This window comes from Micromys minutus, assembly GCF_963924665.1.
Source record: "Micromys minutus genome assembly, chromosome: 23".
In the NCBI taxonomy this organism is placed as follows: domain Eukaryota; kingdom Metazoa; phylum Chordata; class Mammalia; order Rodentia; family Muridae; genus Micromys; species Micromys minutus.
The window spans coordinates 18299896-18319460 of NC_137958.1; positions in this window are offsets into that span (position 1 = coordinate 18299896).

Sequence of the window (19565 nt, forward strand, 5' to 3'; positions counted from 1 at the left end):
TCCCACATCTTCAAACTCCTTCTGCCTAGCCTCCCCAGGTGATCTCATTTCTTCTTAAGATATCAAAGACCACAATTTGCTGATGGACTTGCCTTTCTATTCGTATCCCAGAGGCCTCTGCCGAGCTCTAGATAATGGGGTAGATGTTAACTTCGACTACACTGGGAAGTCAGTATGAAGTTATGGGGTCCCTCTGAAATTTAGATTTTTTTCTACCTCCTACAAATAAGATTACTTTATAGTCTTCCTTAAACCAGTAAACAACAGTTTCTATCTTATCTTCATCCACTTACAAAACTTGCTGACTTGGTTACTTAGCAAAGCTCAGTTTTCCATTCATCACACATCTACCTTTTGGAATATAATTTTTAATTAGAGCTACATCAAATAGCATTTTTTTCAGCTCCACTGCCTGAACTAAGCTGCCATCATCTTTAGACTTGTAACTAGTCATACTGTTGTGAATGACTATTTCTTTATATCCACCTGTTTCAGTCGAACTCCCAGCCCTAAAAATCCAGGAACACACCAGGCTTTTGTCTTACCTAGAATTTTCACAAGAGCTTACCATATTTTAGCCTTTAACAATGTCTTCTAAGTATGTCTCCTGAACAGGGCACACTCTCTTAGTCTCCTCAAATCTTTATAAGTATAAAGAAAAGATTTTGAAAAAAAAAATGACAAAACCAATATCTTACCTTCAGTTTGTAAAACATACACAAAAGCAGCTCTCTACAGGTGGTAGAAATTTTAAAAGAGATATTTAGTTTGCATTTGAATATTTAAATGTCTTCTTAGATCACTAAAATGAGCATTTAATAATGAAATCTCAAAGCACTTCAAAATACGTTTTTTTTTTTTTCAAATGGAGTTAAGTAGCCACATGACTTGCAAGCTTTTCTCCTTCTCCTTCTCCTTCTCCTTCTCCTTCTCCTCCTCCTCCTCCTCTTCCTCCTCCTCCTCCTCCTCCTTCTCCTCCTCCTCCTCCTTCTCCTCCCCCTCCTCCATCTCCTTCTCCTCCTCCATATCCTTCTCCTTCTCCTTCTTCTCCTTCTTCTTCTCCTTCTCCTCCTCCTCCTCCCTCTCCTCCTCCTTCTCCTCCTCTTTCTTCTTCTTCCATATAATGATTAGTAGAGCTAGTTCTAATACCCCCCCCAGCACTCTAGTCTTTTGTCAACCATTACTGCTCTCTCATTTTGTACATCATAGTGAGAATTTAAAGAGCCAATATTTGAGGTCCGAAGATGTGTTTTAAGATTCTATATTCAATTTAATTTAATATGGTAGATGAGTGTAAACTTACCTTGAATAATGCTGGGATAGGGCATGGAAATGGTAGTGACTATGACTGCGTCGAAGGTGTCCTAAGTATCAGACTCCATCACAAGCACAGAATCACGTTCAAACATGCCCATATGGTACATATTATTTCTGCTCCCTCTAAAGATAAACAAACAAGTACACAGGAAATTGAATAAGAGAGCAAGCAATTAACCCAAGAGCACCTAATAGGTTAGTGATTTTGGATTCACTTTGATATTGAACATTTATACTTTTCTGACCAAAACAAAAGAATACAAAAAAAAAAAAAAAAAAAAAAAAAAAACCCAAACAAACAACAGCAGCAACAACAAAACCCCACCCACCACTTAACCCTTTGATAACACAGCCTCCAGAAAATGGAAATTAGGTAAATCTAAACCTCATGGCAGTGGAATCAGAGGAATTGTTCCCACATGACACCAGATAGCTAATACCTAATCTCTAAGGCTTGTCCAAAGGAGTTGTTGCTGGTGTAAGAGGCACATACCAGCAAGCTTTATCTTCTATAACACTTTCTCTTCTACTACTTAGCTGGCTTTTTCAGTGACTATTTTTTACACAGAAGATTTCTCATGTTCAAAATTAATTTTTCTGATTCATTTTTTTTCTGAGTCAACTGTCAGCTTAGCATGGAAAAAAACTGTGTTACAACTGTATGTATGTACGTAAAAGTAAATATATATCTCCACATCGTATCCCTATTGGATTCTGGTTTTGCAATAGCATACTGGACATATAGAGGGTAAATAAAAATCTAGGCTCCTTCATAGCAGTGGGGGTGTGAAGACTGTCATGGTTTTCTGATGTCTTAAGGTAGACCCTTCAACATTGCCCACCAATATAACTTAGTCAAAACAAACATCCTGTCCTTACATGGCTCATGATTTTGAAAAAAAGACGAAAAAGAAAGTATGATTTTTCTGTGCCCCTGGTCATCTTAGACAAAATTTCAAGAGGCAGACAGCTAACTAACAGCCCCAAGGAGAGGGTTGGATGTCCAGAGCTCATTGTGTTAGTTGTGGTCTAGCATCCTACGGGGAATGCTCAGCATAATGACCCCTGCTAGCTTGGGCACTGCTTACCTATTCACCCTTAGGTTCAGTGCAGTTAGTGTTTGACGCCATTATATTAAATATACTGTGTTGATCATGCTTGACTCTGGGAATTTAGAAAACGTTCACATGGTTTCCTTAAAATTTAAAATCAGAAAGTAGAAAGGTATGAAGAATAAAAAGGTAAAAAGAAAGCTCATTTAACAGTCAGTAGCCCAGGCTGCCCTTGAACTCCTCATGTCTCACCCTCCCCTATTATGAGACCTTGGGCTTGTATCCACAGCCTGAAGTATGCCTACTTTCTAAGAAAAAATATAAATTAGCAAAGAGAAAGAGTATAACTATGGAGAAGCTGCTGAAGGAATCCAAGAGATGTGCTGTAAATATTTAACCACACAGAACAAGGATTGTTTCTTGTTTATAGGTACAGGAATTGAGTCCAGATTTCCTGTGTTGGCCTCTGGATGGATGCATCTTAGGGCACCGGCTATAGTTTTGGCGCCATCTGGTGGATCTTAGCTCTGTGTCTAAGAAGCAAGGAATTCAAATTGTTGTGGCTGACTGGAGGTCGGGGACACTGAATGGAAGTTTTGGAACCTCTCCATGGCTGACAACTATTTCATTGCCTCAGGAAGGGAGTCTGTTCAGAAAAATGTTGGAGATAAAGGTATTCATTCTTACTCTTCCTTTTCTCCTGTTTTAACTGATGGAGTGTGGGGTTATAAGCCCACTTATGAACTCTGTCCATCCATACAGTTTTTGTGTGTGTTTGAGTGTGTGTGTGTGTGTGTGTCTGTGTGTGCTAAGCTGAAAGTTACCTTAGAGAAAAATAATTCATCAACACTCATTTTGACCATGAGACATTTGTTATCTAGAAATTGAGTCCTGATCCTGGAAGCTAATGTTAGAAAGGCATATGTATTGTCTGTTTTTTCATTGATTTTGCAGCTGACCATGCTCTGGGAGCCATTGTTCCCCCTGATGTCATTTTAAAGTTCTGTGGCCACACCTTCCTTCTCCTGTCCCTCCTTTTGTGACATAAGCTCTTTCTTCTTTTCTCCCCCAATGCTTGCCAGTCTTCAGAGTATTCATTATATTCTCCGTTTCATAACTTCCGGCATCTTTTCCCCATGTGTGGCTGCTGATAAGAGTTTGGACTCAGTTGCCTGTTTTCACTCGTTAGCCTTTACATTTTATCATTTCCACCAAGAGATCGCATCATTTTTCGTGCTGTTGGATGTTTTCAAGGACATTTAGAGAAGTAAACACACCAGACTGGGTAGGTGACTTAATGGTAAATTTAGTTAGTTGTGGTAGAACAAAATACCATCACCTTCATCCTATTTGAGAGCAACCCATTGAGTTCTCTTCCGTGGCTAGAACACCTGTGCTTCTCCAAATGCAGCAGCCTGAACTTCCAAGGAGATGGCAATGGAGATATGACTCTGAGAATTTTAAAAAATACTTAACTTTAGATGAGGTCTTGAGGGTGGACCTCTCATGATGTGGTTATGATTAAGGTCTTATAAGAATTGACAGGGATGGTGATTCCCCCAGAATTTCATTTGTTGTTGTTCCCTGGGTGTTTGTTTGTTTGTTTGTTTTTAATTATGAAGCTGAGAATTGATCTTTTCTTGTCTGTGAAGAACTGAGTTGGAATTTTGACAGGGATTGAGTCTCAAGATTTGCATTGAATCTGTAGATTGCTTTTTCTAAGATGGCCATTTTTACTATGTTAGTCCTACTGATCCATGAGCACGGGAGAACTTTGCATCTTTTGAGGTCTTTGATTTCTTTCCTCAGGGCCTTGAAGTTCTTATACAGATCTTTCACTTACTGTTAAAGTTACACTAAGATATTTTATATTATTTGTAACTGTTGTGAAGGATGTTGTTGTGCCTGTAGACAGGAGCCTAACATGGCTGTCCTCTGAATGGCTCTACCAACAGCTGGTCACAGCCAACCATTGGACTGAGGTCAGGAACCCCTATGGAAGAGTCAGGAGAAGGACTGAAGGAGCTGATGGAGATGACAATCTCATAGCAAAAAACAACACTACCAACTAACTCAAACTCCTCAGAGCCGCCAGAGGCTACAAATAGCATACATAGACTGGCCCATGGCCACTGCTACATGTGTAACAGGGGACTGCCTTGTTTGGCCTCAGTGGGAAAGGATGTGCTTAATTGTGTAGAAACTTGATGCCTTTGGGAGACACTAGCTGGATGAGGTGTGAATAAAGGGGGGGCACCCTCTCAGAAGCAAAGGGAAGGGGGGACTGGGTGATGAACTCGGGGAGGGGGAACCAGGAAGAGGTACATTATTTGGAATGTAAATGAATAAAATAATAGTAGTAAAGAATAAAACTAAAATAAGACATGACAGTGTATTATGACTGTATTTTGTCATAACTATAATGATCAATAAATTATCTATCTATCTATCTATCTATCTATCTATCATTTATCTCTCTCTTCTATCGATATCCTCTCTCTCTCTCTCTCTCTCTCTCTCTCTCTCTTACACACACACACACACACACACACACACACACACACCACAGGAAGTAAGCAGCCATCTACAATCTCAGAGGAGAGCAGTCACTAGAGCCTTATCAAGACTGATGAGTGCTAGAAACTTTATCACAAATCTTCACCATTTTTGTTTGTGAGTGTGTGTGTGTGTGTATGGGGGTGGTTGTGTCTGCTATTTCCTTTGTCTTAAACAGGATACTTTATTATAGTATCTGAGGATGACACGGTTTGTTCTTTCAGAGCCTCTTAAGTGGTTTGTGTCATTTGTTATGAGATCAACATTTTTATTTTTCTGCAAATAATTATCTTTCACGGTATTTGTGAAACTCGCATAAGCCTTTCAATAAAGCGTGGATTTTATGATACTATTCTCTTGATCTCTACTCTACTAAACACCACAACTCTTTTGCAGATATTTAATATCTACAAATTGAACCTACAATTTGCCAGGACAAATAAGCAAGCAACAAAAAAATGCACTTGTATTTCTCTTCATTCCATCCCCTAAGTATACAGACAAATCATAACAGAAAGGCATCCAGGACATACTAAAACAGCATGCTACATAGACATGCCCAGGAGTCCTGAAAAATACACCTTTTTTTAGATGATAGAAGTTTACTTATAATTTCAAGAATCTTTTTATTTTACCTTTGCTATTCTTTGTCATTTCTTTATCAAATATTTTTTTGTAAAATTAAAGCATTGTAATATATATTCTATATTGTGTCATGGGATAGCCACAATAATCAAGATATCTTTATAATCATGAATAATTTACATTGCTACATTTCACAATGGAAATGTATCCTGATAAATATATTTTCATGTATTTTTATAGTTGCACAAACACCATAGAATGTCCTTACACATTACAATTTCAGCACTGATATAATCTTACATGATCAATTGGAGCCTTAGAATCCCTGAAAGCCAAAGGTTGTTATTAACTGTTATTATTATACATTTTCCATTACTTGACAAGTCAAACTCAAAGTAATGTGCCCAAGTGAGAAAAGAGTAAATGTTAGAGTTAAATTGGAAGTCCGGGTTTCCTATTTCCAAATTCCATGGCTTTTCTATGTGCCAAGCTGTTTGCTTGAATAGAAGGTCAATAATACATCTGTGTTTCCATGGTAGCCTCTCACTTAAATGCTTAGTTTATATCAGGTTATTCTTTCCAAAGTGATGCCAATGCATTGCACATGTGACTGTTTCCAAAAATCAGTTTGATTTAGAAAAGAATTTATTGGTGCCGACATGCAGGGTCCCTGCCGTGTCTCTTTCCACCGCCACTATCATTTGAAGATAGAGAGTCTCCAAATCACGGTGAAGATGCCAAGACCACTATTAAGAAACATTGATCATGACAGACATTTAAAGAAAGTAAAACTGGTTGCGACTATAGTGTGATCGTGATGTTTGTTTTCTAACTCCAGAAAGGCTTGGGAGAACTGAGGACTGTAAGGGACACATAGAGAGCTATTATGTGACCTGCTAATCACTCACTAGTTTAAGGTAGGTCTGATTCTACCCTGACTGGCTGAAGCATAGTGGTACATTTGGTTGATCTCGTGGGGTCAAGGTTTTCTTCGCAAAATAGGTGCCACATGTGTTGTGGATTAAAGGTTGGGAGACTAAGTCCTATAAAACAATGAAAAGTATGCATTTTATCTTCAGCAACACAATGTTGGTAGTGTCAAGTGGCATTATTTCTGATTATCCACATTATCTCATCTCTCTGTCGTTTACTAAAATAAAACAACGAATCAACTCTGCACCCATTAACAATTCTGCAATTTAAAACAGCGATTCCTGATTATAGTTTCCATTTTTTTACTACAGGGCCTCATATGGATGAGGGTGGCCTCAAACTCATTATGTAGCCAGAGATAGCCCAATTTCTGATTCTTGTCTCGTCCCTCTTCCTGCCCAGTACTGGATCTAAGGTGTGTTTGCCACTCTCTGTGGTTGAGGCAGTGCCATTAATAAATCCAGAGCATTGTGCATATCAGGCAAACTGTCTGCCAGTCGAACTACATAGCCAATCTTGGTTTTTTAAAAAGGTTTTAGTATTACCAAAGCAATGATATAAATTATATTAAACTTTCAACTTTGATTTTAAAAACATATTTCTATTAGACAATTTCACCCACTTAAAAGGCATTCATTAATGAATGTATCTGCTTGTTCTTGATACTGAGAAGGAGGTATGAATTTAATCAACCATAATGGAGTTTATGGTTTATGGTTATATTTTGTTTGCTTTTCTGAGCATTTGTTTGCATAAATAAAACATGGGTCACTTTTTTACAATCCCTTTGCTGTTAATAGGTTACAATTTACTTTTAACTTTTGTCTAAACTCCCCTTGACAACACTGACTCCCACAAGTATAACAAAGCAATAGATATGTTTGGCAGAACAACTATTTATGTCCTGTCTTCTGCGTTGCCAGGGTGATTGTAGCAATATTGAAAACATTGGAGGTGGTTGTTACTGGCAAGGATCCTGGTTTTTAGTCCAAATGGAAGGACTGTAAAAAGCAAAATGTAGGCTGGAATGTAGGCAGGCAGTAGACTGGCGATGGCTTTATGTAAACTGGATGAATGGATTTAGTGATTAACAGCTGCGTGTCATATTCTTAGAAAGGTAATGCCTATGGGCCATATTTCCTTACTGACATTTTCAAATTATGAAACTGTGGTGATCACATCCAATATTTAGGGGTGATTTTGAGCAACTAAAACACTGTGAGGGTATTCTTTCAGAAGCTGGGGATTGTTTTATCCATAATTCATTTCTCATTTCTTTAGAAGGAAAGTAATTCAGTAGGTACACTGAGCTTGCAATACCAACTTGAAACTGGGAGTCAAATACTGCCACAGTGTAAGTACAACTTCTAAAGGATTTTTTAAAAAACACATTGATCATCTACTTTAAAGGGAATATATGATTACATACTAACCTGGAAGGAGACAGTTCTCTGTGAGGTCTGCCGAATGTTCTGTCTCAGTCAAAAGCTCAGATGCTAGAAATTGAGAGTTAATGATTAGTGGCATTTTCTTTCTTCCCAACTTCAGTCAATCATGTTTGAATCTATATTAACTAGCATACCATCACAGAATTAAAGAAGTGGTGAGTAAATATCACGCATTGGTGTTATCAAGCCTTTTGCCCTTTGGCATAATATGGTGCCCCCCCTCCCCGTGTATGTGTGTGTGTGTGTGTGTGTGTGTGTGTGTGTGTGTGAGAGAGAGAGAGAGAGAGAGAGAGAGAGAGAGAGAGAGAGAGAGAGAGAGAGAGAGAGGTGGGGGGAGATGAACTAGATATTGAGACACACTCACAGGCAGCCACAAAGTCTCTTTTTAGAACTCATTTCTCCAACTGTTGTAATGTTTTTTTAAACTACTCAGTTCTTACTTAAATCACTGTATATGCTTAAAATACAGAAGTAGTACTAGTTTTAGTCTCCTGTCTCAAACTTCATCCCATGCATGTCATATGTCCTTTTTTGCTTAATGTATACAATTCTGACATGTTCTTGATGTATTTCATTGGCATAATATCAATGAATCTTTTAAATGTCACATACCATATAATTCTTTACAGTAAGTCTATCCTTTATTTTCATATAGTCAACTCAGCTCTTAAACATTCATGTTTTATAATATAGTATACATGGTAGCACACTAATATTATTTTACTTTTCTATCTTCTCAAACTTGTTTTCATTTCTTCCTTAGCAAACATAAACCTTCTATGGTCATATATACAGAACTGGCCACTTTCTTAGTTAAATTAATCTAGCCTTGATGTTCCCTTTGGGTCCTGTAATTCTCTTTAGTACCATTTAATTTCAACTAAGCAATGATGACTCTGTCTCCTATTTTGCACAATGTTGTTACTTACCCAATATTTACTGTATATTTATCCATGAGCTGGTCAGTGTGCTAGGCTCAGGGGTGAGACAAAAACCATGATCCCTGTCTTAGTGAGCCTTAAATCCTAGGCAGATCAATAATCATTAAATAAATATGTCCTAAATCAGCACAAAAACAACACCTCTGAAAAGTTCTATAAGGACAAGTTTCAGGTGTACTATGTAAGCTTTGCATCTAATTATATCAGCCTTATGAATGAAGAAAGCTACTGATAGAGAAATACCAGAAGTAATACTTGAAGAATAATGAGACATCTAATAGCTTACAGCATGCAGACTGTAGACACTGCATACAGAAGTATTCCTTTTGCTAACCTGGCATTCATTGAGGGCATGGAGGCCCTGCCCCATCCTTTAGAGGTCTGAAGTGATTGGCAGGAGCTCATTTGCTTGAAGCACCATAGAGATGTTTCCATAGAGACTCCCATTAAAGAATACACTTTCATTTTCTAGACGGTTGTCATGCCCATGTCTTGATAGGATCTCTTCTACTCCCAATTAATTTCACAGTACACACATACACAGAAGGAACAGTAAATTAACCATAAACAAAACTATATCTACTGAGTACTTATCAAAGCCTAAATAAATTTCCTACTTGTTTATATATGGGTCGACACTTAATTTTGTGACAACTGTATAAAATAAACATTTAAAAGGAGATGCTGAAGCACAAAAATAATGAGTCTATCTAGGGACCAGTGCATGCACCATTGAGTGTAATTTCCTATGTACTGGTCATAAGCATCTAACCACCAGTTTAGAGTTATTATTATTTCCATTATCCTGAGACTAGGGGGGATGAGAATAAGTGAGCTGTCTGTGGTCACATAATGAATAAGACCAGACCAGCTTTCAAACCCAGATTGATCAACACATAGGCTCTTACAATACAATGCCTTTGGGCCGAATCTTGATTTGATTACAGAGATTGCAGGGAAGGATCTGGTCCCTCAACTGTGGAAGAATCTCTTTAAAAGTTGAGTTTTATGCCTCCTGCTTGAAACCCATTGTGGAATATCAAAAAAATTAATTTTCACTATCCAACTTTATTTGGCCATTCAACACACCTCTGAATTTCTGTCTCTTCTAGGTAATAATATTAGGATTACTTAAAATATAGCTAGGAATGTATGAATATTATAATTTTATATAAACCACAGCATCTTCCATTATTGGAGCTTTAAAAAGAGATGGGTAAAACTTAGGTAGATAGATACATAGATAGATGGATGGATATAATTAGATAGATAGATAGATAGATAGGTAGGTAGATATATAAGAAGAAGAAGAACAAGGAAATATTGCTAATGACAGCTTGTTGGCATGACATGGTATAGTCTTATCATATGCTTCTAGATCCCGTTGTTGTTTAGTGAAGAGTGTAGAGAAACCAAAAGATTTAAAACAGATTCTGAACTGAACTCTTTGGATGCCTGTGGCACTAGGCATCAAAGTATCAGCAACATGAAAGTCTATGCAAACTTTGAGTTTCTTTCTGTAAAAATAACTTCTAAGTAAAAGAGTTTTTTTTTATTCCATTTCCAAAATGATTACCACTCCCTAAATGATACTACACAACTGATTACTACTCAGTTATTGGAAACAATGAGTTTATAAAATTCCTAGGCAAATAAATGGAACTTGAAGCTATCATCCTGAGTAAGGTAACCCAGTCACAAAAGAACACTCATGGTATATACTCACTGATAATCGGATACTATCTCCCTCCAAAAGCTCTGAATACCCAAGAAACAATTCACAGACCTTATGAAGCTCAAGGAGAAGGAAGGCCAGAATGTGGATGCCTTAGTCCTTCTTAGATGGGAAAATAAAGCACTCACAGGAGAAAATACAAGGTCAAATAGAAGAGCAGGGATTGAAATAAGATCAGAGACTGTCTTACCTGGGGTCCACTCCATGTGCAACCACCAAACCCTAGCAGTATTGCTGATGCCAAGAAGTGCTTACTGGCAGAAGCCAGATAGAGATGCTTCCCCAGAGGCTGTGCCAGAATCATACAGATACAGTTGAGGATGCTTGCAGCTAACTTTTGGACTGAACAGCGGACCCCAGTGAAAGAGATAGAGAAAGAACTAAAGGAGCTAAAAGTGTTTGCAACCTCATGGGAAGAACAACATTATCAACTAACCAAACCCTTCAGAATTCCCATGGACTTAAACACAAGGCAAGACCAACGGCTTCAGTTGCATATGTAGCAGAGGATAGCATTGTCTGGTATCAATGGGAGAAGAAACCTTTGGCCTAGAGAAGATACTTTTTTTTTCCAGTGTAAGGGAATGCCAAAGCAATGAGATGGAGAGGTTGATTGTTAGATAAAACACCTTCATGGAAGCAAGTGGGGGCGGAGATGAAACTGGGGGAGGAGGGGATAACAAATGAAATGTAAATACAGAGAATATCCAATAAAAATAGAAAAATATACTGATACACTTGCCTATACTAAGCAGACCTAAGAGAGTATGAGCTGTTACAAGAAACATGCTTATCTTTTGCTTTTAAATATGTAAACACAGTTGTGATCATACCAGTTGACAACTTGTCATGTTATAAGATCCCTGGGAAGGGAGAATTTCAATGGGGAAAATTTTAAACTGGGTTAGGCAATGGACATGTCTCTTTTAATTGGGTCAATTGACAGGGGAACATTTACCATGAGTGTGGGTGGCACCATTTCCTAGATTTGGATCTTGGATGGTACAGAGTGAAAATGGTGAGTTCGGTCGTATACATGCTTTAATTCATTTTGTTCCTCTCTTGTGCAGGGAGATGACATGATTAGGTGCTTCAAGTTCCTGCCATCTTGACTTTTCTACAAGGATGACCTATGACCTGGAATTGTGACCTGAATGAGCCACTTAACCCTGAGATGTTTTTGTTGGGAGATGTTTTTGTTGGGGTATTTATCATGGCAACAGGAAGTGAAGGTGGGACACCAGCTGTTTGAGCTAATGGAACTGGTCTAGCAGGAAGCTTTCCTCAGTAGTTGCAGCTTAATTTTTCTCTGTTTATCCTTTGTCTGTTCCTTTCTTCCTTCTACTGTGTTTCTCTGTCTCTGTTTCTGTCTCTGTCTCTCTGTTTTTCTGTCTCTCTCTGTCTATCTCTGTCTCAAGTTTGAGATGGTTACAAGTGCGAAAAATATTCTGAGATCTACTTTGTTGTTTAGATGTTCAAATAAGTAAAAGGTCATTTACAAAATACCTTTCTTATCCTGATTTAATTAATGTAGGTTGAGTATCTCCTCATGTCCAGATGTAGTCTATAGTGGGATCAGTTGGGATTGCTAAAGCTGATCAGGAACAGTGGATATACAGTACATTTGTAAGGACAAAACCTCCGAAGGTAGTTCTCCTGGACTCCTTGGTAGCTTTCAAGAAAAGGTTATTAGAAAAGCTTTGCAGATCATGTGAGCTCCCTGCTTAGCACAAGTCTTGCAAATTCTGTTCCTCCTTGTTACCCATCATTTGCCAGGAACTCTTCCCAGCACTATGCCAATGGAGGTACCACATACCCTTGAACCATCAAAATTTTGATATTAATAAGTAACTTCATCATCAAACCAGATGACTCAGGTATTTTCTAGCAATGGAAAGTTAATAATCCCTACATTCTATGAGAAAAACTGAATTTTCAGAATTAGATTTAGAATTAGTTACTTGGTTCTTATTGATAATAACTAGATATTATAGGTATAATCTTCTGTATAGTTCTTAGACCACAAATTCTTTCTTGGGCAATGTCAGAAACTTGACTGACAATCTTATCATTGTTTTGTGATATGTTTGCTCACTTAATGATTATTATGGGTAGTCAGGAAAAATATTCTGACTTAGAATCTGAAGCAAAATTGCAAGGGGAAATATAGATTTAAACTTAGGAGTACATTTAAATGTTTTAATTAGCATTTATACCCTCAGTATGTATGGCAGCAGGCAACAACTATTTACTTAATGAAACTGAGGGAAAAAAATCTGTCAGATCACAAACAATATATCTGCCATTCCTCTTTCTAAATATACTAGGCATTACATTGTATAATATGATGCTCAAGTATCATATAATTTCCGTGCTTTGGAATAAAAATTCCTTGGGAATTGCTAATGCTAGAGGATCGTTTAACACATTTTTAGGACAGTATGACAGCTCTATCTACAAAAAGCTGATATTTCAAAACACCACAGCATAAGAAAGCAGACTTGGAAAAGAAAGTGCATGGCTTTTGTGTTAGAGAATGTGGGTTATTTTACCTTGTCTTTTCATCTTTTGGAGACATAACTAGCCTTTATTGTTTCAAGCCCCTTCCACTTCAGTGAAGGTTTTTGTGACTGGACTATGCCTAAGTTTTCAGACTTCATGTTTTTCTCTGTTTTCCACTCAGCTTTGACCATGAAAAGGACTTCAAGGTTGCAGAGACGTCTTCTGTTCTCATTTATTTCTTCTGTTGTGATACAAGACCAATAACAAAACTAGCAAAAAACAACTTCATGGAAGGAAGAGCTTATTTGAGTTTATACTTCGAGGTTATAACATCGCAGGTAACTCTGGTTGCTAGAAACAATTGAGAGCAGATAGAAGTGGTGAGTACATGCATGCTTAGATGATGTAGCATAGTTTTTGTCTGTCTGTCTGTCTGTCTGCCTGCCTGCCTTCCTGTCTTTCTGTTTGATGTTGTTTTGGCCTGGGTATGAGGTGGTGGAAGTGTACTATTTTTTGATTTGTTTCATAAGAAAAAGATCATTATCTAGGCGTGATGACAAAGGCCTGCAGTTTAGTCTTAGGAGGGAGGCTGAGGCAAGCATATCAGGTATTGGAATTCATACTAGGCTACAAAGTTAAGTACAAGGCCAAATCAATATGGGATAGAGAGTCATTGCCAAAAAGTAGCAACAATTAGTAAAATTATAAGAAAAAATGCATAAAAATTAAAGTAAGATTTGATTAATATAGAATATATGATTGCTTGATATCTTAATAACAAAGCGACTCTCTAAATAGTAAATCACTTACCATAAAATCAAAAAGAGACAATGAAACTGAAACATATGAGCTTATGAAATGCAAGATACAGGTAGCACTGTGTCCAATTTTCTGAGGAACCGCCAGACTGATTTCCATAGTTGTTGTACCAACTTACAATTCCACTAAAAATGGAGGAATGTTCCTCTTTCTCCACATCCTTGCCAGCATCTGCTGCCACCCGAGTCTTTTATCTTAGCCATTCTGACTAGTGTGAGGTGGAATCTCAGGGTTGTTTTGATTTTCATTCCCTGATGACTAGGGATATTAAACATTTCTTTAGGAGCTTTGTGGCCCTTCAATATTCCTCAGTTGAGAATTCTTTGTTTAGCTCTGTACTCTGGTTTTTAATAGGGTTATTTAGTTTTCTGAAGTCTAACTGCTTGAGTTATACACACACACACACACACACACACACACACACACACACACATTAGCCCTCTATTGGATGTAGGATCGGTAAAGATATTTTTCCAATCTGTTGGTTTCCGTTTTGTCCTTTTGACAGTGTCCTTTGCCTTACAAAACTTTGCAATTTTATGAGGTCCCATTTGTTGATTTTTGATCTTAGAGCATAAGCCTTTGGTGTTCTGTTCAGGAAAATATGTACTGTGCCTATGTGTTAGAGGCTCTCCACAGATTTCTCTTCTATTAGTTTCAGTGTATCTGGGTTTACATAGAGGTACTTGATCCCCTTGGACTTTAGTTTTGTACAGAAGATGAGAATGGATCAATTTGCATTCTTATACATGCTGACCTTCATTTGAACCAGCACCATTTGTTGAAAATGCTGTCTTTTCTACTGGATGGTTTTTACTTTTTTGTCAAAGATCAAGTAGCCATAAGCGTGTGGGTTCATTTCTGGGTCTTTAATTTTATTCCGTTAATCTACCTTCCTGTGTCTATCGAATACTACGCAGTTTTTACCAAGATTGATCTGTAATACAGCTTGAGGTCCAGGATAGTTATTCTCCCTGAAGTTTTTCTTTTTCTTTTTGTTGAGAATAGTTTTCTTCTATCCTGGGTATTTTGTTATTCCAAATGAATTTAGAAATTGATCTTTTTCACTCCTAGGCATATACTGAAAAGGTGCTCCAATGTACACCAAGATCACGTGTTCATAGCACTCTTATTTATAATACGCAGAAGCTGGGATGAACCCAAATGTCCTTCAACAGAGTAATGGATACAGAAAATGTGGTATATTTACACAATGGAGTACTACTCAGCTATTAAAAACAACTACTTCATGAAACACTTAGGAAAATAGAGGGAACTAGAAAATATCACCCTGAATGAGGTAACCCAGACACAAAAGGACACATATGGTATGCACTTACTGATAAGTGGGTTATTATCCCAAAAGTTTGGAACACCCAAGATATAATTCACAGATCATATGAAGTTCAAAAAGGAGACAACCCAAAATGTGGATGCATCAATCCTTTTTAGAAGGGGCAACAGAGGAAGAAAAACAGGGACAAAAAATGGAGCAGAGACTGAAGGAAAGGCCATCTAGAGACTGCCCCACCTAGGGATCCATCCCATATGCAGTTGGGAAACCCAGTCACTATTACTGATGCCAAGAAATGTTTGCTGACAGGAGCCTGATATGGATGTCTTCTGAGAGGCTCTGCCAGAACCTTATTTATACAGATGAGGATGCTTGCAGCTAACCATCAGTCTGAGCATGGAGACCCCAGTGGAGGAGTTAGAGAAAGGTTTGAAAGAGTTAAGGGGTTTGCAGTCTCATAGGAAACACCACAATATGAACCAACCAGAACACCCCCAGAGCTCCCAAGGACTGAACCACAAACCAAAGCCATGGTGTGGGGGGGACCCATGGCTCTAGATACATATGTAGCAGAAGATGACATTATCTGCAATCAATGGGAAGAGATGCCCCTGGTCTTGTGAATGCTCATTTTTTTTCAGAATGCAAGTGTGTTGAGTTGGGAGTGGTTGGTGAGAAGTGGAACATCGTCATAGAAGCAGGGGGAGGGGTGACTGAAGAGGGGGTAACTGGGAAAGGGGATAATGTTTGAAATGTAAATACATAAAATATTCAATAAAAAAGTAAAATAATGCAAGATACAATAGGAAAAATCCATATAAAATGCTCTCAAATTTAATATGACATCAGAAATATTATTCCTAATTAATTACCCCATTAAATCACTTGCAAGGAAAAGGCAGAGAACAGGAAGCAAGTGTAAGTACATAAAATAAAAGTAACATTGTTATCTTTTATTAGAATGTTATAATGATCAAACTTAAAAAAATCTATCTTTCGAATTGTAAATATTTTTAAATATGTATGCATGTGATATAAATCTTATGCTTTGCATATAAACTTTATATTTAAAAATAAATATTCAGTTCTTCTTAGAAAAAAAATAAGTGTAGAGCCCCCTCTCAGAGTGTGGTCCACCTAGATCTTAAATCATTAATAATTTAAGAGCTAAGAATATAGCCTTGTGGCAATTTTTGGTATTCAAAAATCATTATGTTTAATCTATACACATCAAGAAAATTTTTACTGTTTCCACGTTACATTCTGTTTTATATGCACTTTATGCTTATGGTAACTAGTAAGATTTCAATGCATGCTATCAAACCTTTAAGAGAATCAAGTACTGGCAAAAATATATCCATATAGTGTTATGCCAAAATGCTTTAAAAAATCTGTACATGTATTTCTCTTCTTTAAAATAAACCTTTAGTAGTTAAAATTGTTTTTCTTGATTATTACCTGCTTTTATTTTATTTCCTATCTTACATCAAGTAGTTTGCATTCTTTTGTTTTTAGTAGGTATTGAAGTATGTTTTATTTCTGATTATCTATTTATCTATCATCTATCTATCTATCTATCTATCTATCTATCTAACTATTATCTATCATCTGTCTATCTATATATTTATACTTATTCACTTTAAAACCTGCTTACTGCAGCACTCCTGGAATGTGTAACCCTATGTGGGGAGGATTGTTTTTCAAGCTAAAAGTGTTACTCACTTTGTTCCTCTTCACAGTCATTCACAAAAGACAGGTACCAACGAGTAAGAGAACACAGTGAAACCTCAGCAGAAAAGTCAGTCATGGGCCAGCAGAGGAGCCTGCCACACAGAGAAAAAAAACATTTTTCTAATCAAGCTTTATATACGCTAGTACTGTTAAAACAAACAAAATACTTCCCATTTCTAAAGTACTTTCTGTGTTTCTGATATCAAATCATTCACATATGCATTAGTAAACAGAGGCACATCTAATATATGTGTAAGGTATTCTGCTTAGTAATTCTTTGCCATTGGAATATTGACTTGATGGCCATGTTAAGATGCACAGGGAGATATTAACCAGGTCTGTATTACTATAAAATTGTGAGTATAGGAGTTTGAGGACTTGTCCTCTTCAGTTCATCCAATGAATTAATGACATTTGCAAAATAGATTAATCATATTATCCACGTTACTCTGTTCATTTCTTTAACAAATATTACTTCCCTCTTGCCTGTCAGTATAATTATTTCTGTCATAATAAGAATAGAGTGTCCTTGCCTCAATGAAACAGATTCTATACAAAGAGACTGATGATGTGGTTACGATTTAAAAACTAACCAGTACAACTAATGGTAGAAAAAAAAATGTGCTGGCTCATTGGAGAAACCCAAAAAAGAATTAAGGTGGATGATGCTTAGGGAAGAAGAAAAAAATAGTTTTCAAAAGCTAAGCAGTAGGATTTGAAACTGATGACTAACAACTTCATAGTACAGACAAGAGCATAAAGATGGAGAGACTCCAAATCAGACAGAGCTCATTAGCTCCAGGGTTACTTGAGGTCTTTGTTGCATTGATTTCCTTCATTAAAGTGCACCAAATAGCATAAAGAACTGCCTGAGCTGTAACTCACTTTTTTGTTTAACTTGCATGTATGTATATATATGTATGTGCTAGCATGTGCTGGAGGGGGCTTTGAGTTTATTCATGCCTACAAATGTAGAAACCAGAGACCAACTTTGGGAAGTCTTCCTCTATTGCTCTATACCTTATGTTTTTAAAGGAAAAATAAAAATTTCAGACAGGTAAACAAAAAACCCAAGCAAACAACAACAAAAGAAAATCACACATACACATGCACAGCCAAATCCATAAAAATACAAAGCTGGGAGTCGTAATATTTGTCCAAGACCAGTAAGGTAAAACATGCCTAAAGAAAACAACATGAAGAAAAGTCTATAAAAATATTGTGTTCATTTTATGCCAGCCACCTACTACAGGGCATGGGGACTCCCTGAAGTGTGATTGGTTTACCCAGTGACACTTCATTGCAGAGAACTAGGTTTTCCTTTGTAAGCAAATGTCAACTGAAGACAGCTTCTTGGTTAGACACGGAAGCCCATGGCTACTTCTCCTGCTCAGGACTGAACCTGAACCTAAACATACTACCACAGTCTCTATGAGTTCACATGTCTTGTCATTTTTGGCGGAGTCTGTTTCCTATCTATCCCTTCTGAGTCTTATAATCTTTCAGCTTTCTCTAATGTGCAGCCCCAATAAGTCCTGCGGGGAAGGACTCAGTATCCCAAATCTCTCACTCTAGGTACAGTGTCCACTTGTGGGTTTCTGTGTTGGTTCTCAGCTACTGTATGGGAAAGTTTCTTTGGCAATCACTGAATAAGTCACTGGTCTATGAGTTAGAAAAATACCCTTACAAGTCATTTTATTGCTATGTTCATTTAGCAGAACAATAGCATTTAGTTTTCTCCTAGGTCCATATCCTCTTGTGTTTCAGGTTGTAGGTCACCCCAGTAGTGTCAAGCAGGAATTCTGTCTCTTTGCTGGGCTTAACTCCAATCAAAGAGTGGTTGGCTACTCCTATAACATTTATACCATTGCAGATTGCCATTGGAGACTACAGGGCTTAGAGCTGGTTAATGGTCACCTTTTTACTCTAGTAACTTGCTTAGTACCTTTTAGTACTATGAACATTAGTCAAGGTCTATGTAGGTGTCAGCTCACCAACTCTATCTCAACCTTATTTTTGAAAAATTATATGTGTAATGTATAATGTATAATGCATAATGTGTATTATATAACATAATATGTAATGTCATATGAAACACATAATATATAATACTTGGTATATTATGTATAATGTGTAATATATAATAAGATATAATGCTTAATATATAGTATATAATAACTGTATATGTAATACATAATATGTTATACATAATATAATATGTAATATAATATGATGTATGAGGTATAATGCATAATGTATACTATATTATACATTATACTATATACTATATACTATATACTATATACTATATACTATATACTATATACTATATACTATATACTATATACTATATACTATATACTATATACTATATACTATATATTATATATTATATATTATATATTATATATTATATGTTATATGTTATATGTTATATGTTATATGTTATATGTTATATATTATATATTATATATTATGTATTATGTATTATGTATTGTATATTATATATCATACATCATATATTATATATCATATATCATACATTATACATTATATATTATATAATTTGTGTGTATGTGAGTGTCTGCATGTGTTTGTGTGTATCACATGAATACTGAAGCCCATGGAAAGCAGAAAAGATAATCAGATTCC